Source organism: Elephantulus edwardii, unplaced genomic scaffold, assembly GCF_000299155.1.
Source record: "Elephantulus edwardii isolate Elephantulus edwardi_28Jun2011 unplaced genomic scaffold, EleEdw1.0 scaffold00060, whole genome shotgun sequence".
Taxonomy (NCBI): domain Eukaryota; kingdom Metazoa; phylum Chordata; class Mammalia; order Macroscelidea; family Macroscelididae; genus Elephantulus; species Elephantulus edwardii.
In genome coordinates, this window is record NW_006399810.1 from 991,323 (window position 1) to 1,009,879 (window position 18,557).

Genomic DNA, 18,557 nt, shown 5'->3' on the forward strand with positions numbered 1-18,557 from the left:
TTAAAAAAAAAAAAAAGAAATATTTGCAATGAATAAACCATTGATTGTACAAGAAAAAAAAAGCTGGTGATTCAAAGCTCTGACCTTTTGGATAGCAGTCTGATAAAAGCTTCTTAAATCAGTATGTAGTACATAATATTTTAAATCTGTTACTGTTGTTGTTATATGCCATTAAGTCAACCATGAATCATAGTGACTTTATGAACAACAGCTTTCAATTATAAACAATTTGCTCCCTATTTCGAGCCAGTCCCACTGTCTCTGACACACACCTGCCTCCCATTGCCATAGTCCTGTGTCAATCCATCTCATCCTAGGTCTTCCTCAACTGTGCTGACACTTTAATCTTCTAAGCAAGATGTACTTCATCAAGAACTGATATCCTCCTGTTAACATGCCCAATGTATGTAAGATGGAGTGTCAAAATTCTTACTTCAAAAAAAAAAATAAGAAAAAAAAATGAAAGAAAAAAAATTTCTTACTTCAGAGGAGTAACCTAGTTTCACTCTCTTCAGGACAGACTTGTTTGTTGTTCTTTTGAATTATTGAACAGTCCATGACATGTTCAGTACTCTTTTCCAGCACAACAACTCAAGGGCACAGATCTTTTTTCTGCCATTCTTAACCACTGTCTAGAACTCTCATGCATAACAAGTAATTGTGAAGACCATGACATGGATCAGGTGCACCTTAGTTTCTAGTCTGACATCATTGTTTCTTAGCACTCTGGAAAGGTCTCTCAGCAGACCTTCCCAAATCAACTCATCTTTTGATTCCTTCACTTCTGGTGCCAAAAGTGTTGATAATGGACCTGAGCAAGCTGTAACTATTAACAACCTCAATCACCTCTCCATCTATCATAATGATTCAAATTGGCCCAGTTGGTGAGAATCTTTGTTTTCTTGATGTTAAAATGCAATCCATATTGAAGATTGTAGTCTTTGACATTCTGCAGCAAACGCTTCAAATCTTCCTCAGTGTCAGCAAGCAAGGTTGTATTGTCTGCATAATGTAAGCTATTAAGTTATTGGTGAGTCTTCCTCCAATTCTGATACCACATTCTTCTTCACAGAGTCCAAAATGATTAGAGATTGAAAAGGTGTGGTGACTTATCACTGATGCATGCACTCTTCTCTTGATTTTGAACCACGCAATGTTTTCTTGCTCTGTTCATATGACTGCTTAGTGTTACTGTTCAATGATTCCCACAATCTATTGGATCGTCTTTTTTAGGAATGGGAACATAGATCTGTTTAAGTCAGTTATTCAGGTAGCTGTCTTCCAGATTTGTTAGTATAACCTGTTGAGCCTGTCCAGGAATGCATCTGCTTGTTGAAATATGTCAGTTGGTATTCCATAAATTCTTGGGGCCTTATGCTTTGCTATTTTCTTCAAAGCAGCTTGAGTTTCCTTCTTCATCACCAATTTTTGTTGATCGTATTTCATTAAATTCTTCTGTGTCGACCAATTCATTTTGGCATAGTGTCTCTGTATGCTCTTCCTTATTCTGTATACTCTTTCTTCTTCTTTTGATGCCTCTTGGATCACTCAAGTATTGTAACTTGAGACTTGAACTTATTCTTCAGTTCCTTCAGCTTAAGAATTACTAAATGAGTTCATCCCTTCTGATTTTATAACTCCAGCTCTTTGCACATTTCATTATAATACTTTGCTTTGTATCCCTGAGCTGCCCTTTGAAATCTTCTGTTCAGGACTTTAGCTTCCTGATTTATTCCCTTTGCTTTGGCTTCTTAGTGTTCTAGTACAATAGTCAGTTTCCTTTAATATCCTTCTTGGCCTTTTCTTCTTCCTCTCTTTAAGTAATTACCATTTACATTTTTCATGGATGATATTTTTTATATGTTCCCACACACAGTTCAACTGATCTTCATTCATTATTGTTAAAGGCCTCAAATCTGTTCTTGAGATGTTATTTAAATTAGGTGAGATAGACTCAAAGACATGTTTATGTTCTTGGTTATTTTTTTTTAATTGTCTTTAGCTTCAATTTGAACTTGCAGGTGAGCAGATGATAATTTGTTTCATAATCAGCACCTGGCCTAGTTGTCTCAGCTTGAAAAAAGATTCTTTTCACTGATGCACTCAAACTGATTCCTGTGTATTCCATCAGGTGAGGTTCATGTGAGTAGTTAGTTTGTGTTTCTTATAAAGGTATTTGCAATGAATACATCATTGATTATATAAAATTCTATCATTCTACTTCCAGCCTCATTCCTGTCATCAAGCCCTTATTTTGCAACTACTGATCCTTCTTCCTTGTTCCTGACTTTTGCATTTCAGTTATGAATTATTATTAATTCTTGATTGCATTTTAATCAATTTCAGACTGTAAAAGTTGGTAGAAACATTCTATTTCCTCCTCTCTGACTTTAGTTGTTGGTGTATATATTTGAATGATGGTGGTATTAACAGGTTTTCCTTGTACGTTATGGATATGGTCTTGTTGCTCACCACATTGAATTTCAGGATGGATCTAGAAATAATCTATTTTACCATGAATCTGACCCCCATTTTTCCTCACTTTTTCATTCTCTGCAGAGTAGATAATATGATTGTGTGATTCAAAATGGCCCATGCCAATCCATTTCAGCTCATCAATGCTTAGTATGTCAATATTTACGTTTCATTTGTTTCTTAACAATGCCCAATTTTTCTACATTTGTAATTCTTACATTCCACATCCCAATAATCAATGGCTGTTTGCAACTCTTCCCCTTCATTTAATCCTCTTCTTGATTCCTTGGTCACTTAATCGGCCTCATCATACCTGCTTACCAAATTAATTTTCACAAAGTAGCAATTTTCAACTACCTTATCCCTCAAATGGTAAACATACATAAAATCCAGAAACAATGCATACAGGATAGAAAACAACAAGACAAAGCTACTCACCATATTTCTACACCAAGATATTACTTCATACATTTGACATGCATCATTAGCACAGCTCACAAATACATTCTAATTTGTTTATAATGATCTTCAATTAGATAAGCTATTATTCTTGGCAATCCCCTACTTTTTTAAAGCAGCATTCCCTTATGGGGAAGTTGAGCTAATTACAGGCCTGGTCTCAGTACCCATCACTGGGAAGTCTCATCATTTCTTCTTTTTAAATGATATCACATATAAAACCGAGCATGCTGTGGAGCTGGTTCTGACTTGCAACAACCCACAGACCCATAGAAGTGGCCCAGAGTGTCTCCGGGACTGTGCATGCTACAGAAGTGGGATGCCAAGCTTTCTCCTACACAATAACTGGTACATTCTCCAGCTGACCTTTGAGTTAGCAGCCAAGTCCTTTAAACACACTGTAAGTAGAGTGCCTTAATCCCAAATACAGGTGAAAAGCTTTTACAGTGGCAAAAGTAATAGTGCTGCCTGAAAATTATCTCATTTTCTTTGCAGAAATCCTTACTGAAAAAATTCTTGAATCATAATTGTTTTGATAGTTTTGTTTTGTAGCTTTAATTTAATTTTGCATAAGTTAGCTTTATGAATATATACTGTATTAAGTAAGCATTGTTATTTGTGTAGGACCTCACTCTGATATTATTGTTTGTATCCATTAAACCTTTTATTAAAAACCAGGACCTTTCCATGCTTATTTTCAATTCAGGTCGTTATGGGTGATTGTATGACTTTGACACTAAGTAGACCCTGGACTTGCAAGGTCAAGTCAGAAAGACTAGAAAGCATGGATTAGTAAACTGTCAATCAAGAACTTAATGAATTATTTCATGAAGTCAGAGACTGTTAAAGTACAATTTCTTTGCCTATAATACCTATTAATAACTTTCCTAATGTCAAGAAGACAAAGATTCTCACTACTGTACCAACTGGCAGCATCAGGATGGATGGTGAAGAGACTGAGATTGTTAACAACTTTAGCCTGCTTGGCTCCACAGTCAACACTCCTGGTACCAGTAGCCAAGAAATCAACAAATGTATTGTGATGGGAAAGTCAGCTGTTAGGGACCTCTCCAGGGTACTGAAGATCAATGGTATCACTCTGGAGACTAAGGTGCATCTGTTATGCATCAGAGACAATGGCTAGGGAGGATAGAAAGAGAATTGATGCCTTTGAGCTGTGGTGCTGGAGAAGAGTATTGAATGTACCATGGACTGCTAGGAAAACAAACAGATTCAGCCTGGAAAGGGTTAAACCAGGCTGCCCCTTGGAGGCAAGGATTCTGGGGCTTCGTCTGACATACTTTGGACATGTTTTAAGGAGGGACAGGTCCTTGGAGAGGGACATCATGCTTGGTAGGGTGGAGGGAAGGCTCAAGAGGAGAAGACCCTTTATGAGATGGATTGATTCAGTGCCTGGCGTAATCGGGATGGGGGTGTCAGAGGCAGTGCGATTGGCACAGGATAGAGCAGGGTTTAGAGCTGTTGTACATAGGGTCGTTATGAGTTGCAGGTGACTCTACGGCACATAACAACAACAACAACAAACTTGAATATTCACTTCTCTGATTTCCATAACAAAAAAAAATCATCTAAGATGTAGTTTATATATGCATAGACATATGCATTAATGTAAAAATACGGCCAATTAAAAAAAAATATTTACAATGTGGTAGGGAGCTCTGGTGGCATGAGTAAGGAGTTGTGGTGGCAACCCAAGGCAGATGGTTCAAATCTACCAATGCCCCATGGAAAAAAGATGGGCAACCTCCTTCTCCAGAATGATTTGTTGTTGTTTTTATGTGCCATCAAGTTTCCTGCAACTCATAGCGACACTATGTACAACAGCTCTGAAGCCTGCCCTGCCCTTGAGCCAGTGTCACTGACCCTGAACACCTACTCCCATTGTCCTAGTTACTGTATCACTCCTTCTCACCTGGGGTCTTCCTCTCCTGCAGTGTCCTTCCACCCTTCCAAGCATGATGCCCTTCTCCAAGGACCGGTTCCTCCTGGTCAGGGCCCAAAGAATGTGAGATGGAGATTCAAAATCCTTTCTTCAGGACTGATCTGTTTGTTCTCCTGGCAGTCCACAGTACGTTCAACACTCTTCTCCAGCACCGCAACTCAAAGGCAACAATTCTTCTGTCATCGTTGGTCATTTCCCAGATTTCTGATGCACAGCAAGTAACTGCAAAGACCATGGCCTTAACATCATTGCTCCTCAGCACTCTGGTCCCTGACAGTGGACTTCCCCAGTGCAATTTGTCTTTTGATTTCCTGACTGCTGGTGTAAAGAATGCTACCCACTGGAGGATTAGCTTAGAGTTGGTTCAGACTTAATGGCATTTCAAGCCCTTTACATACATTAATTTAATTTACTCAGCCACCTTGGAGACTATTCTTATTTATTAGATAAAGAGATTGAAGTAAAGTGAAATTATGCAGTTTGTCTGCAAATTCAGAGAAGTGGCAAAAGCTAGTTTTTAACCTGGACTGTGAGACTAAAAAAATCTAACTAAAGAGATTCTTTACTTTCACAAACTCAGGGCTTATTTTCTGCTAGAGTCTTGTCCTAATCCCTGAGTAAGAACAACCACTCTGGAAGGCAGTTTGGTATTTCCTCAAAAAGGTGAAGATAGAAACTCCATATGACCTACCTATTCCACTACGAGGAATATATCCCAAGGAAATTAGAACTGAAAGACAATTAGAAATTAGAACAAGAGACTTGCACACTAATTTCCATGGCAGTGTTATTCACCATTGCAAGAACATGGAAACAGCCCAAATATCCAACCACAACCAAATGGGTTGTGAAACTGTGATACATTCACACAATGGAATAGTATGCAGCACTCATGAGCAACGATTTAAAATATATTACTTAAGAAAGACTAAAAGCATTATGCTGAGTGGACTAACTCAGTTTCATAAGGACAAATTTGGAATAAGACAATTATTGTAAAAGTAGAAGTATAAATAGTAAAACGTATATGAGGGACAGCGGGGGAAGAAGTGAGAGCAGAGAGGTGAGAATGGAAAGGGGAGAAATCATATGGTTGCACAATCTGATGGGTGGAGGGAGTGAATAAAGGAAATGGAAAGATCTGATGGGCAAAATACAATGCTGATTAATTTTATAAAACACAATGTATGGGAATGAGTGTATGAAACATAATGTCAATAAAGGAAAGCATGAAATACACACACATACACTCTCACAACGCCTGACTAAGTACATGCACAAAACACAATGTCTATGAATAATTATATCAATATACCAATAAAAGGAGTACAAAATTATAAAAATACCCAAAGGAATACTACAAACGAGTCAGGGTGAGGATGGTATACAACAGGACGAGGTTCAGATCTGTTGTTCACAAGGTTGTGATGAGTTGTAGTTAGCTTGCCAGCACCACAGAACACGACAACGTACAGCTTGGCATTACAATTTCTTGAAAGATCTCTTTCTCTTACAGGAAATTTCTCTGGGGATTCAAGCATTTAGTTGGTTATAAGTTTTGCTTATCTTTCTAAATCAAAGTATGAAAGCTCCCAGTCCTTCAACAAATGAAAAGATCAATTTATCTGATTTTCCTTAAAATGAAGTCTATTATTCTATCATACTACTCTTTCAGTAGAAAAAAGAAAAAACAGATCACAAAGTGACTTTGATTCTTTATGTTAAGAAATTGATGTTGAGTCCCACAATATTCATCTAAGCTAAATAAAGATGAAAACCACAGGCCATAGCACTCAACTACGGACTCCAGCCAATCAAGCCAGAGGAGAGAGGGGAGGCAGGCAGAGCTCAGGAAGGTGATACGTCATCTGAAACTGTCCTGCAACCAGTAGATCAGAGAGAAAAATTCCATTACATTATTTCATTAGGTAGAGGCTGTAACATCTGAGTGGTCATTTTAGAAGCAGATCAAGTTCTGCTCAGCCAGCTTTGGTGTTCATCATTGTACATACAACCTGAGTATACAGACAAATCAGAGATGCTCATTAAATATGATACTTGGCCTCGATAAAGGAAGGCATCAATCCCAGGCTTCTGCACTGCCTCTACCCACCTCTATCCATGAGTTCAGAAGGTCTCACATCCAGCCCTAACACTAGGGCATTGCAAACATAATTCAGCAAATGCCTGAAGGCTTAGTGGTAAGTCATGCTGCTCTGCACGAGAGAGATGGGCAATCTCCTTCCATGCAATTTGCTGGCTCTGAAAACCTGCTGGAGAGTCAGCTATGAGTGCGCTGCTTCCTTTCCAGGTAGAGCTGCCCTTGGAGCAGTAGGTGCAATTGGATGAGAATTTCTAACTAGAGTGAAGAGCAAAGAATGAAGGGAAAGTCAATATCAACTGATAGGTGCCAACAGTAATGAGAATTAATTTATTTATTCAATCCTCATTTTAATTCAGAAGCCAACTCTACGTGGAATGACTTCTTTTAACAAAAACAAAATTGAGAAAAATTTGTCATTTAGTATTTTTTTTGTAATCGTCTAATATTTTTTAGTTATGTTCTCTGTGTATATGTATGTTCACACATGCACATGTAATTCTCTCTTGTGTTAATAATAGAGTAAATCTATGATGAGATATTTTTGGTATCCTTTATGTTTGTTTTAACTTCACAGCTGAAGGAGGTTTTTTCTTTATTTTAATTATCACCTAGTTGACCCAGTTTCACTGAAATGCATAAAAGAGCAAAACACGGCCTAATCTAACTATTCTTACAACCCGTTGATGTGTTTGAGCCTTTTGCTGAAGCTATAGATGAGGTTACAGCACACACACTGCTGTCAAGCTGGATCTGACTCAAAGCTGCCCATCATGAGGCTTCTGAAGCTGTGAATCTTTACTGGAGGTTACTTCCCATCTCACCCACACAGAGAGACTGGTGGATCTGAATTATCAACATTTCAGTAAGCAGCACAGCATGCCATCAGGGCTCTTTAAAAATTAGATTGTTCAAAACAGCAACAAAAGCTTGTGAGGTTGTGGAGAAACTGAAACTCTTATTCACTGTTGGTGGGGGTGCAAAATGTGTAAAACCCTTATTCACTGTGGAAGGCAGTTTGGTGCTTTCTCAAAAAGTTGCAAATAGAGATACCATTTGACCCAGGATTTCCACTACTGGGAATATACCCCAAAGAGACCATAACTGACATCCAAGCAAATATATACACACCCATGTTTATCGTGGCTTTGTGGCTTTGTTCACAATAGCAAGGAATTGGAAACAACCTAAGTGCCCATCAACAAATAAATGAATAGAGAAGCTGTGGTATATTCACACAATGGAATACTATGTTGCGTTGAAAAACAAGGAACTCATGCAATATTATTCAAAATGGGTGACCCTGGAGGACATTATGCTGAGTGAAGTATCTCAGTCACAAAAGGACAAATACTGCATGGTGCCACTGTTGTAAAACAGCACTGACCTCGGCATTGAGGAGAGACTGAGAAATATGGGTTTAATTATGTACACTGCACTGAAGCAAATGAGGGAGAAAACTGTTTAAAAGGGATAAGTGATTAGGTATTTTTGTCATGACGGGAGTCCAGAGTGAAGGCTGCATAGTGGAGTGGACCTGGGGAGAGGGATTGTAAAACAGTGAAAGAATTTTTCTTTTACTTTTCTAAGAGGGGAGTCTATTGAGGGGAGGGTTGGGAAAGGAAAAAATTGCAACAATGATTGAACGGAAATCCAAAGTCTCTGTAAATTTTCATTGAAATTAATAATAAATTTTTAAAAACTTTAAAATTTTTTTAAAAAATTAGGTGGTTGTTGTATGGCATTGAGTTGGAATTGACCCATAGCTGACCCTCCAGTGGGTTTCAGAGGGAGTAAATGGCACTAGAGACGATTGCCCATCATTCTGCCATGGAGAAGCTGATGGATTAGAACGTTATGCTTTTGGGATTGCAGCAGGGCTTCTTACCACCACTAGGCCGTCAGAGCTCCCAAAGTTGAAATCAGAAGTAAACTAATTAAAAAATTATATACAATAGAGTATGGAAATTATAGAACAATATCATTGATATCACATGCAAAAAAGATTTTGCTGAAGATTATCAAAAAATGACTGGAACAGCACATCAACAGAGAGCTGCCAGAAGTTCAGGCTGGGTTTTGAAGGCGTTGTGGTACTAGAGATACTGTAGTTAATGTTAGATAGATCTTAGCTGAAAGCAGGGAGTACTAGAAGAATGTCTATCTGTGTTTCAATGATTATGCAAAGGTGTTTGATTGTGTGGATCACAACAAATTGTCGCCGACTCTGAGATGAATGGGAATCCCAGAACACTTGATTGTGCTAATGCGAAAACTATACTTGGACCAAGAGACAGTCGTCAGAACAGAGCAAGGAAACACTGCATGGTTCAAAATTGGGAAGGGTGTACACCACGGATGTGTACAGATTATCCAGGAGGCTGGGCTCTATGAGGAGAAGTGTGGCAACAGGATTGGTAGATTTGTCAATAATCTGTGCTATGTAGATGACACAACCCTGAAGTGCTTGCTGCAGAAGGTCAAGGACTGTAATCTTCCAATACGGATTGAGGCTCAATATCAAGAAGACAGAGATTCTCACCACTGGGCCAACTGGCAGGATGGATGGTGAAGAGATTGAGATTGTTCAAAGCTTTAGTTTGCTTGGCTCCACTGTCAACACTCTTGGCACCAGCAGCCAGGAAATTAAAAGATGTATCACAATGGAAAGTTTGCTGTTAGGGACCTCACCAGAGTACTGAAGAGCAATGGTGTCACTCTGGAGACTAAGGTGTGCCTGATACAGGCCATGGTCTTTGCCATTACTTGCTATGCATCAGAGAGCTGGACAATGACTAGGGAAAATAGAAGGAGCATTAATGCTTTTCAGCTGTGGTGCTGTAGAAGTGTATTTAATATACCATGGACTGCTAAGAAAATGAACAGGTCCATCCTAGAGAGGTTGAAGCCAGGTTCTGAAGCTTAATCTGACATACTTTGGACATGTTGCAAGAAGGACCAGTCCTTGGAGAGGGACATCATGCTTGGGAGGGTAGAGGGAGAGCACAGGAGAGGAAGACCCTCTATGAGGTGGATTGATTAGTTGGTATGGGTGTGTCAGAGACAGTGAGGCTGGCACAGGACAGAGCAGGGTCTAGGGCTGTTGTACATAGAGTCATATGAGTCAAAGGCCACTCGATGGCACATAACAACAACAACAACAACAACAACAGCAACAACTTACAATACAGACCACTTAATCCATATCCTTTATTTTCTTTTGTTGTTCTTTGTGTAACCATTTTGATTATAAGGTTGGAAACACTAGATTCTCCTCTTTTGGAATGAATTTTTTTTTAACTTCTCCTAATACCATCTGCAAATCAAATCCCTCTGACTAAAGAATGTACTGAGAAAGCAAAAGACTACAGTCTTCCATGTGGAATATACAGCAACATCAAGAAAATAAAAGTCCTTACCACTGAATCAATAAGCAACATCATGATAGATGGGTGGAGAAAAGATTGAAATTGTCAATAATTTAATTTTACATAGATCCACAACATCACTGATTGTAGAAGCTGTCAAAAAATGTAACAGTTTACTGCATTGGGAAAATATACTATTACAGACTTCCTTAAAGAAAACAGGAAGGGTATCAGCTAAAAGACTGAGGTGTGCCTGATCCAAGCCATGATAATTTCACTACTTGCATGCAATGAATAAGAAAGACCAAAGAATAATTTATGCCTTTAAATTGTGGTGTTGGTGAAGTTTTTAATTTCTCATGGACTACCAAAGAACAAACAAATCTGCCTTGGAGGAGGTGAAACCAGAGTGCTCTTAAGAGGTAAGCATGGGGAAACTTGGTCTCTTATGCTTTGGGCATGTTGTTAGAAGGGCTAGTCCTTTAAAAAAGACATTATGCAAAGGAAGGTGGAAGGCCAACAAAAGAGAGGAAGATCCTCAGAGAGATAGATTGACAGGATGGCTATGACAATGGGCTTGCACATTTGGGAGATAATGAGGATGGCACAGGATAGCACATAGTTCAGATCTGTTCTTTATAAAGTGGCTGGAAGTCATGGTTGACTTGACAGTACCTTATAATAACTTGCTTAATGGATCTCTTGTGACATAATCCCCGTTGAATTTCACTGCTAATCCAAAACCCCTATCTCTTGGGTAGTTTGACTGCACTAGTGGCTCTTTGGAGAAATGATAGGCAGTCTCCTCCTTTTGATAGTTACAACCTCTGAAACTGGGTAGAAGGTTGCTGTGAATCAGAATCCACTTGATGGTGAGACTTGCTTAAGGTGTCTTAGTGGCACAACAATTAACACAGTGTGTGTGAACTTTGGAAGAAAACCAACAAAAATACCAATTTCAAAAAAAGGAATATGCTATTAGGTGAAAAATTCATGTTTTAAGCCATAGATATCTCTGGGGGCTTAAAGATATTTATGAACAATATTTAGTGAAGATTAAAGACTATGAAATCCTATGGATAAGTTCTGTTCTTATCTCCAGGATTGCTTTGAATTGCAATCAACTCAATGGTACACAGGAACATTACACATCTTATTTTGCCTTCGAGATTCTAATCTCCCTATATGAAAACTTCCTCTTCTTTATCCTTTGATCCTCCTTAGCAACATGCAGGAGAACATTTACTTAATAAACATGTGTTGACTAAGTGAAAAAACAACTGTGAATTGATTCAGATGTAAACTAAAAATTCTTGGACATGAATTTTGAAAAAAGCATTGATTTAACAATTTCAGATGAAGACAGCATAGTATGAACCAATTTACACTACAGGTCAGTGAAAGTATAGCTCATGCCTTTCTAATTGACTGTCTTCAGCAAGACCCAAAATGACACAGTAAATATTATCCCAGCAGGGGTAAAATATGAGCTCATAGAGAAGAAGGAGCCTCATTGGCACAGGTGGTTTACAATTGACTTCTAAGTAAATGTTGGCAGTTCAAATTTACCCAGCATCTTATGGAAAAAAGACCTGATAAACTGTTCTATAGAGATTAAAGCCAAGAACCACAGAGTGGTTCAACTCTTTAGTATGTAGAGTTGTCATAATGATAACTGATTTGAAGACAATGGGTCTTCAAGAAGGAAAGGCCTAAATCTTTGTGATTCTCAATTAATTTATCTAGCTCCTCTTTAATTAGACCCTAAGATCTTTATCAAGCATCCTGTCATAATTGATACAGTCAGATGAGAGTTACCAGCTCTAAGTGTGTTGCATGGCTATCATATCTGAAAAGAAATAATTGACTGTAAATTTACATATCAGGCAGAGAACATCCTAACTATGTACTTTTACCAAAATATCAGCTATTATAATGAATCAACAGATGTAACTTAAAATATTATAGCTATTGTGGTGTTTCTGTGTGCTAGTGACTCAGAATTTACTCATATTTGACCCTCCAACTGATTTTCAGAGGTTTTAAATGGAAAGAGAAGAGATTGCCCATCTTTTTCCCTTAGAAAAGCTGGTAGACTTGAACCACAGACATTGTGCTAGCAGGGCAATTCCTTATTCACTTGGCCACTAGAGCTTTCTATTGCTATTACAAGAGGATTACTTAAGCAAAAGCATTGACAGTATCACTGACAATTATTTCATTCTACTTGGAGCAACAACCAACATCCATGGAGGCAAAAGCCAAGAATAAAATAAAGGGCTGTTGAACAAATAGGCTTTTAAAAAATTTCTTTGTAGTTTTTGAAAAGAAATATTGAAGAAGAGGTGGAGAGATTGGAACTCTCATGAATTGCTGGTGGGATTGTAAAATAGTATAACCACTCTGGAAGGAAATTGGAGGTTTCTTGAAAAAGCTGAACATAGAAATCCCATATGATCCAGCTATTCCATTGCTAGGAATATAATTCAAGGAAATCAGAACTGAGACATGAATGGACATATGCAATACCTATGTTCACAGCAGAGTTATTTACGTTATCAAGAAAATGAAAACAGCTCAAATTTCCATCATCCCTAGAATAGACTGAAAAATTGTGGTACATTCACATAATGAAATACTAAACAGCACTACTGAAGCTCAGCATCAAAAAGACCAAGATTCTCAGCACTGGGCCAATTGAAAGCACCATAATAGAGAAGAGATTGAGGTTGTCAACAATTAGAGCTTGCTTGGCCCCACAACCAACACTCTTGGCACCAGCAATCAGGAAATCAAATATGAATGGCACTGGGAAAATCTACTGTCAGGGACCTCTCCAGAGTACTGGAAAGAAACAATGTCAGTCTAGAAACTAAGGTGTACCTGATCCAGGCCATGGTCTTCACAAATTACTTGCTACACATCAGAGACATGGACAGTGGCTAAAGATGACAGAAGAAGAATTCATGTCTTTGAGTTGTGGTGCTGGAGAAGAGTCTTGAACATACCATGGACTGCCAAGAAAACAAAAAGATCTGTCTTGGAGAGCGTGAAACCAAGTTTCTCCTAGGAGGCTAGGATTTTGAAGCTCTGTCTCACACACTTTGGGCATGTGGCCAGGAGGGATATCATGCTCAGAATGGTGGAGAGTTCTGGAGAGGAAGATCCCAGATGAGATGGATTGATACAGAAACTGGGGCAATGGGGGTAGGCGTGTCGGAGTCAGTGAGACTGCCTTAGGATAGGGCAGGCTTCAGAGCTGCTGTACATAGGGTCGCTATGAGTCACAGGCGACACAATGGCACATAGTAACAATAACAACATGCAACTACTATGGATCAGTGATTTCTTGAAATGCTATATAACATGGGAGATTCTAAAGAGTATAAGGCTGTGTGAAATAATTCACTATCATAAGAAGAAATACTGTATAAGACCATCACTGTGAAAATAGATGGATAATAACTAAGCAAGATGTGTATATATATTCAAAAAGGGAAGGTGAAGGGGAGAAAAGGGTAGAGAAAGAGAGAAGAGTGAAGGTGAAAGTGGAAAAAAAAGGGTTTGATGGTGGGATGGAGAAACAAGGAAATGGATAAAGGGTGAAAAGGGTAGAGAAAGAGAAATAAGAAATCAGTAGGCTAGCATAGTTAGTGGGTTGATGGGATGGTGAAGGAATAGGAAATATTTCATGAGGTCTCAAAAAATGGGGTAATAATAGGCATAGATCAATAGTAATTAATTATATAAAATAAAATGCACGTGAATGATTGTATAAAACATAAAGTAAATGAAAGAGTGTGTAAAACAATGTATGTGTATGAAAAAATCTGTTAATAAAGAAATATGCTACTTGGATTTTGTTGTGGTGGTGCTGGTGTACCATTGAATCAGAAATGACACATGGCTGATCCTCTGGTGGGTTTTCAGAGACAGTAATCGCATGGGATGAGATTGCCCATCTTTTTCCTGGGAAGCAGCTGGAGGATTTAAACAGTGTGCCTTTGGGTTTGCAGTGAAGATTCTTACCACTAGGCCACCAGAGCTCCCTGATGACTTGATGTTGTTGCTGTTGTCATGTTCCATTGAGTCGCTTGCGACTCATAGAGACCCTATGTACAAGAGCTCTAAACGCTGTTCTATCCTGTGCCAACCTCGCTGTCTCAAACACACTCATTCCCACCACTCCAGTCACAGAACTGATCCATCTCATCGAAGGTCTTCTTCTCCTTCGCCGTCCCTCCACTCTGCCAAACATGACGTCCCTCTCCAAGGACCAGTCCCTCCTTGCAGCATGCCCAAAGTATGTCAGACGAAGCTTCAGAATCCTTGACTCCAAGGAGCATTCCAGCTTCACTTTCTCCAGGACAAACCTGTTTGTTCTCCTAGCAGTCCATGGTATATTCAACACTATTCTCCAGCACCACAGCTCAAAGGCATCAATTCTCTTTCTATCAACCCTATTTACTCTCCAACTCTCTGATGCATAGCATGTAATTGCAAAGACTATAGCCTGGATCAGGCACACCTTAGTCTGCAGCCTGATGTCATTGCTCTTCAGTACTCTTGAGAGGTCCCTCACAGTTGACTTTCCCAATGCAATTCATCTCTTGATTTCCTGGCTGCTATTACCAAGAGTGTTAATTGTGGAGCCAAGCAAAGGAAAACTGTTAACTATCTCAATCTCTTCACCATCCATACTGATGCTGCCAGTTGGCCCAGTGTTAATTTGAACCAAGCCATAATATTTTCAATCACCTCATATGAGACAGTGGGACAATGGAAAAAGGAAGATAGAACAAATAATGCATTTGGACTGTGGTTCTGATGAAGAATATTGAATACACCAGTAACTACTAGATGAACAAATAAAGCAATCTTACACCATATAACAAGGATGTTTTCTCGGACAAAGTATGGTGAGATTTGGACTCCATTAGAGGAGGAAGGACACCATAGTAAGTAACAAGAGAGGTATGTAAAAGGGACACTCTGAATGAAATGGATTGACACAATAGTCATAACACTGAACACAAACATACCAACAATCACATGGCAGAAGAGCAGGCAACATTTTGTACTTTTATACAGGTCATCATCACTTCTGGACTCAACATGAACCAACAAAAAATGGTAACGATTATGCAAAGATGAGAATTTTGTAAATTTTCAAATAAGATTCTTTGGTATAGTAAAGTCTCTAAGATTCAGGATGGGATGAACTTAAGAGGGAAACCATCTGACAGAGATGAAATGTACTTGTCTGAAGCCAGTGTCTGCACCACACACACCCTGCTTCTGCTTTGGTTGTATGTCTCTTTCAGGGCTTGGAAGAGATTATGGGTGGATATTTCAGCAGTATAGAAATCTACTGTAGTAGTTCATGTTTTGTAGCAGATGTGTTGGCAAGATGTATTTCTTGTCTTTAATCTGACTTGGCTTCCAAAAGCTCTTGTTAACAAGAGTAATAATACAAAAAATGAGTTATGAGTTTTGCCTTTGCTTGTCAGATGCACATTTGGACATTCATTAGGAGCTTGTAGCTAAAGTTTTCTATTGACAAATGATTGCAAAGGCGTCCTGGAGTTAGAGGCATTTTTGTTGATGCTTAGATTCGGGCAATAGAGCTCACTGATGAAATGTTCTTCATTTCATATGCCTCATAGAGTCACTTAATTGTGAATTTATGGCATAAACCCCTTATGGTGATTTTATTGTCAATCAAAAACATGGCCATGTAGAACATTACCAAATGTGGGGTAGTATTTTAATACTGAGAAGGAGAAAACACTTAAATTAAGTAGACCAATTCATTGGAATTGAAACCTTGAGATCTTATACTGAAAATGAGTCTAGTCTTGCTGATAAAAAAAGATTTAAAAGCTTAATATCAAGAGACTGATATTTTCAGGTCACTAGAGATCTGTTCCGAGAGGAGCTTTGGAGACATTTCACACAGACCCCTTTCTCTCTTCTTACGGTCTCTTCTCTCCTTTCCCTTCCTCTTCCTTTTCCTTTCCTTCTGCTTTTGTTTTCCCTATGTCCTCCCTCCTTTCTTTCTTCGTACATCAAGCTCACTGCATTTATCTTATCACCTCAAGTTCACAAATATATTTCCTAGATGGGTAAGTTTCAGTTGAAAATTCAATTTCTAATTTGAAATGGGCCATTTTTATTTTGGGGGAATAAATGGAATATTTGGGAGTAGTTGCATTTTGTAACCATGTTTATTATTATATGAGATGAAAAATTAATTACATGGACCTTTACTCCCTCAAATAATTAAAATACCCTGTAAAATATGACATATAACTGCAAAGAATTCCTGATTATTGTATTAGGTTATTTTTCTTCATTATTTCTAATGTCTTTGGGCTGATTGGAATCATGACCCTTGTTTGCAAAAGGGCAAAATTAAATCACTATTGACTTCCTTTCCCATCTCTCTAATAAAAGACAGAGAGGAATAAGGAAAGACATTGGTTCTTTCTCAGAAAGCCTCTTCTCTTTTGCATTTATTACTATGTCTACTTCCTGAGTTTACTGTTTTACAAATGTCTTTGATTCAGCTCACACGCTTGTATTCTTATCCAAGATCTACACACCATTTTACAAATGGAGTCTGGAGAGGTACATTAGATTAAATATTGATTTAAGTGTAAATCCATCGCTTCTAGCATTTGGGCAAAGCAGAAAGGGCGGCAGGTTAGCTGCAGGCAGGACCACCCTTGCACACATGATTAAAGCTCAGTGTGATGTGCAGTCAAGGGCAGCCCACGAAAGGGAGTCAGCTCTCAGATGTGAGCAGGAATATCAGTGCTCTGAATTTTCTTCTCCATGTCCACTAGCCTTTTGGAATTTGAGCTGAGTATCCTTTTTATATAGAGATACTGCTGTTAGGTGCCATCAAGTCAGAACTGACTCAGAAGTAAGGGAGCTGGGGTGGCATACCTTGGGCACTTGGGTCCTCAGAGAGCTGCCACTAACCCAAAATGATGCATCTCTCAGGTGGTTTGAATCCACACTTGCTTCCATGGCAGAAAGATGTACAATCTCTGACGTGATTAATAGCCTAGGAAGCCCTCTTGAGAGTCAGATATAAAGGAGTCAGTTGTGATTGGATAGCAATGAGTTTGAGATTTTTGAGATGAAGAAACTGATAAGAATGTATGGATGGATGAAGCTTTGTTAGAATAATGAAAGCTCAAGAGTTCCATTGTCTGAAGCACAGGATGACACTTGCCACATACAAAATCATGGCTGTTTTGGTTGTTTGCTTCTATTCCTTCTGCTTATTCTTACCGACTGTGATTCCTTGCAAATACAGATTTTCTGGTTTCCTGGTCACTCTTAAAAAAAATAATCTTAAAATGACCAGTTGATTATTTTTGTTGAAATTACCAGTTGATCAGTGCATGGCAGTCTCATTAGACATATGTGACAATCCTTCCTCCGTACCCCCACATCCTCATGTACACATGTTGGTCACAATAGCTTTATGACGTGATCCAGAAGAAGGTCTTCACTGAGGGCTTAGGGCACTGAGACCCAGAGAGGTTGAGTCACTCACATTCATTCAATCACAGACACAGGAATATTTCTCCACTCGTACATTTTGTGTTATATAACTAACCAGAAGATCAGTGGTTCAAATCTACCAGCTGTTCTGTTCCAAGGTAAAAAGATTTCATACCTTTGACACCAGATGGAGGATTGTTGACATGAGTCTGAACTGGCTCAGTGGTACTGAATATTCTCTCTCTCTCTCTCACCACCCCCCTACACACCCCCACACACATCCTATTTTCACCATTCTGACTGAGGTGATCCTGTATATGTTAGAGTAAAGCTGTGAGGCACAGGTTTCAACGGCTGACTTTTCAGAAGTAGATTGCAGGCCTTTCCTTCCCTTTTTAACTTTAAATGTCACCCCCCCTTTTTTTGTTTACTTTAAATATTATTTTATTAGGTCTTCTGCAAGAAATACAGAACACTGGAGAAGAAACAATGGAGAATAAGCTCCATCAGTAAGGGAGAAGAAACAACACAGCTTTTGAGCTGTGGAACGGCTCTGATTTTTGGCAAACTTTGGGAATCGACAGCTTTCTGATGAACCTTGCCCTGCTCTGTAATCTCCTGTTTCCCCTTCTCTGTGGGGAATATCTCACCCTACTGGTCTCTGGCTTCTGCA

At 38.8% G+C, this 18,557-nt stretch overlaps 1 protein-coding gene across 5 annotated transcripts in view; it reads right to left on the bottom strand.

Annotated features, from left to right (window-relative positions):
- The window catches only part of SCHIP1 (schwannomin interacting protein 1), a 1,325,222-nt gene that overhangs the window by 728,415 nt on the left and 578,250 nt on the right, over nt 1-18,557 (bottom strand). The window lies entirely within an intron of this gene.